The 4,572-nt window shown below is 36.7% G+C and overlaps 1 pseudogene; it reads right to left on the bottom strand.

Annotated features, from left to right (window-relative positions):
• Positions 1 to 801: 801 nt before the first annotated feature.
• Positions 802 to 4,139, bottom strand: LOC149783342 (uncharacterized; annotated as a pseudogene).
• Positions 4,140 to 4,572: the final 433 nt, after the last annotated feature.

Raw genomic sequence — 4,572 nt, 5'->3', positions numbered from 1 at the left:
CGAATAAACAGATAGGTAGACTATGAATTTCTACGAAACTTTAGTTAAAGATGTATAACACAGAGTCCTTAGAACAATCTCATAGTTTTTTATTGGTAAAAGAAACACAAATCAAACAGTTCAAGTTAAACACAATTCTTAAAGATTTTATTCCATTACAACAATGCTGAAATCAAGCTCCTAATATATAATTATTTAATTATATTAATATAATGCAAACAAAACTCCGATGTCAATGTTGCAATTATGTCAGACATTACCAAATAGAAACAATCAATTGCGATGGAAACTGTCATGAACGTTATTGATTATAGGATCTTCTAATATTTTTTATTTATTTTCTATAAACAAAATTAGTGGAACTCACTGTGGTATTTGCCTAAAACAATTGAATGTCTGTTTGATAAACATATATGACTGTTCCATATGGTATCTTAACCTCGATATACTTTCTGGCTCTCACTTTGTTTAATCTATTTTTGTATTCTTGACGGTACATATCTGTATAAATATTTTCCTAATCAATGCTTACATTGAATTTTTGTTATATTAAAACCAATACAATAAACATAATTTACACGTATTTATGTATAATCATGTTAAAGAATTAAGCGTACTATCTTTGTACTTCTGGGATATAGGACATCTTACTTCTTTTCCCTTACTTTAAATTACAAAAGACTGTATATATCACCGGGAACACCAAACAGACATATAGATCTAGTAATGGGACCTATATATAGGGTAAACTGAATGCTACGATTACGACTGGAGTCTGGCTCCACCTTATGGGATTCTCCTCTATGCTGAGTTGAGCAATTTTCTTAGTCCTTCATTCATAAACATTTCAATTGGATCAGCTTCACTGTCTTTCAGCTGTTGTTTGAAACTGTCGATCCTGTAGTCGAATTTCTGCCAAAGTAAAAAGATTGCAATAACCTTCAAAATATGAAAGATTAAGATAAAATATGAATAAATGAATAAATAAATCAATTAATAAATAAATTATGATTAAAGACCCGTCGAATGACTCATAACATCTCAGTGCAATCTTACGACGGGAAGAATGGAATTTGAATCTTAGATCTAATATAGATATTTTCGATAACACAGTGTTTGCTAAGGGGCAATCATATAAATAATTTCCCTATACGTATTTAAGCAAAGGCTTTAAAACGACCTCACTGTTATATCAAATCTTTAAAGGGTACTCACGTTCTAACCTACTACTACCACTAACAAGAACAACAACAAGAACAATAATACATAAATACAAAGCTGTAACGGGGAGGTGGAGAATTGCAGGCAGAAAAAATTATAAGTACTACGAATATTTCTATCAGGATTTCAACCATTGAGTAGGCTGGCTGAAGTTTACCTTTCTGATGTAGCTTTGTATGTCGGGCAGGAACTCCCATTGTTTGGCCAGGTGAGGTACTCCTCCCAACTCCATCCATTTCTTGCCTATGACTATGCAAAACTCTTCCCATCCCTCTGAACCCTCTAGGGACAATATCTCAATATAGATAACCTTGGGGTCCTTAGTTTGCTTGTTCGTTACAATGGAAGCGGGGCTGAGATACGCCTCGCTATGTGACATCCAACGCATTTCCAACGCAACATTAAGTGGATACCGATTCTTCTCGTATTCTCTCTTTACTTCATCGATAACGGTTTTCGTCGCTTGTCGAATCAAGTCGTAATTCTCATGCTCGCTCAAGTCAAAGGCAAACTCCATGTCATACACAGCTACTTTCTCAATGTATTTCCTGAAGTGTACCGCTTCGGGCAGTTTCTCGTATAAGTCGTCTCCGGTTGGATACATTCGATATTTCAATGTGGAGAAGGCGATCTTTTGAATGCAGGGAAATGTTATACGGCTTTTGAACAAATCCTGGAAAATGCTGTACATTTCAGCGGAGTACCAGTCAATGTTTTCCTGGATTTTATAGTAATTATCATCTATCACTTTGTCTTTTCTCGTGTCATCCTTGTTGATTAATCGCACCCACACGTCATCCTCTTGCGGATTGTACCCATGGAAGAGTCTCCAATTGTTCATAGGAAACCAGAAGAGCTCTACAGACCAGTTGTTCTCTACCAGATTCTCCAAACAACCAGCAGTGTAGAAAATTTGATTCACACTGAAGTAGTTGTTAACCGTTTTCACAATCGTCAGTGTCTTTTCCAATCTGATTGTCATGTCATACACAACCCCAAAAAGCCCAAAGTTTGCTATGACGGTTTCATCATCTCCTCTCCATCCATTTTTATAGTATATGTTCTGAGTTGTCCATTGCTGTCCACAATCCGCATCTGAACTACATAGTCACATGGGCATTGGGAGTCCTTGCCAACTCCCTATATAAATGTATCAAACAATTAGTGACTAACCAAGAATCAAATTGCTCTTGAAGGGACTAAATAAGATTATTCGAGCAAGTGCAAATTTGTCTTTCTACTGAGTTGTCTTATTTCTGTTGTTTATTTTTTGTGTCATTTTTTTTAAAACAATTTCTTCTTTGTACCTAACTTGTTGTTATTGTTATTGTATGGTTTAACGCCATTTTTCAGCACACGATAGGCTATACATGGCGGCCAGTATTAATGGTGGAGGAAGAACCCGGGAAAACACCAGAAAGAACCACCGACCCAGGAGAAGCTACTGGCAAGCTTTCTCACATACCTACATTGGCTGAATCCGAGACTCGAACCCACGCAGACAGAGGTGAGATGGCAGTTATCCGTAACGGAGAACGCTTTAGACCACTCGGTCACTCGGTGCACCGCCTAACCTGTAGTTTTCTTTAACAATGCTCGACACTCGTGTTATATTTAAATTAATATTTTTTTTAACAGATGTTATGTAAAATATCAACGGATTTAAGAAGCCTGAGGTTAATAGATATTGTCGTTAGAAACAATATGAGATCTTTATTGAATGGCATTGACAAGACATACGAACAGAAAGACGGACAGATCAGAAAAAGTTTACGTGGCATCCAGTGACGATGACACTAGCGACTTGTACAACGGTAAGGATAACATTTGCAGGTATATTGAGGTTGTTGTCAAGCTGGAACTGTTTGAATTCTTCGTTCGGTACACCAGCCATAATGTGAATATCAGCGGCATTGTCCTGAGCCTGTGAAGAAATTTTAAATAGTTATGAAAGAAACTTAAATATTTGTTTCGTTCGCGACTGCAGACATGTTCTGATATCGGCATTAAAACCTGCTTTCCGATCGAATATTATGTTTGTGCTGTGGATGGTAGAGATGTGGGTGAGTATTTTTACATTATATGCAATTTCTGAGCAAATAAAGAAACAGGTCAACAGCTGGGCGAGAATATGTATCGTAAGTAAATTCATACTTGACCTATTAAAAAATCTGGTAATGGCTAGCTGTAATTAAATTAATGACAATATTAGAATACGTTCTGAAAGAACCCGTCATTTTGAGCTTGATACAAGAAATACACGTAGTCTTTGTTGTGTTCTTAATATTTCTTGAAAATTTGAAATGCCTTTAATCATGTAAGGACATGTTCAATACTACTCCTGAAAATATATCTTCTTATCTTTGAATTTTGTATTTATCTGTACATGCATACATACATACATACGTGCGGACGTACGTGCGTGCGTGTGTCTGCATGCATGCATGCATACATACATACATACATACATACACGTACATACCTACATACCTACATACATACATATATGTCTAGCTTTATATATTCAGATAGATATTAAGTTGTATTGTGTGAAACTAGCGCTACCATTATTCTAAAGTTTAACAATAATTTATAACTCCATATATGGATGACGAAATTTGAACAATACTGACCTCCTCCATGAATATTTTCTTTCCGTCTAGGTAATCGCTTTCCATTTTCTCCATGTAAATTAGCATCTGTCCAGAATCAGCAAACAGAGGCGCCCAGCTGTGTCCAGTACCAGCACATCGTATCTTTAATCCCATATCTCGGGCTGCAACCATTAACCTCGTCAATTGGTCGAGTGTTTCTGGCTGGGCAGCCAGAACATGTGCTCTCTGAGTTTTAGCCCAATTCTCAAAGTCCTCGATGGTTATCGTTAGGTCGGGACCTATCATCTTTTGCATCTCTTCCATTTTCTTTATCAGTTCATCAGTCAGTTACTAAAGGCGTGCCGTGTAACGTGTCGTTCATTCAACAAATATTTCACTCACTGGACTTCGGAGTCAATTTTGTTAAAGATATTGTATGAATCAGAGTTTTCAATGATTCATATTTTTAAATCGCATGTCTGTGGGTATCTAATGCAAATTTTTATCGACACTCACATTAGTTTGTAAGCTGACGGCCAGAGTAGTTTAAGTTTGTTTCACGTGTTTTATGTGTGTGTGTGTGTGTGTGTGTGTGTGTGAGAGAGAGAGAGAGAGAGAGAGAGAGAGAGAGAGAGCGAACGTTGCGTACTTGCAACAGTTTTGAAAGGTTTACTTTCCGAAACTTTTCGCCAAGAGGAATATTCTTCATGTTGTTACCGTCCAACGTACACATCAAGAAGATGTTTTCAATTTTTGA

The sequence above is a fragment of the Sinohyriopsis cumingii genome, chromosome 14, assembly GCF_028554795.1.
Source record: "Sinohyriopsis cumingii isolate HCF-2022 chromosome 14, ASM2855479v2, whole genome shotgun sequence".
In the NCBI taxonomy this organism is placed as follows: domain Eukaryota; kingdom Metazoa; phylum Mollusca; class Bivalvia; order Unionida; family Unionidae; genus Sinohyriopsis; species Sinohyriopsis cumingii.
This window is presented reverse-complemented; position numbering and strand designations above follow the sequence as displayed.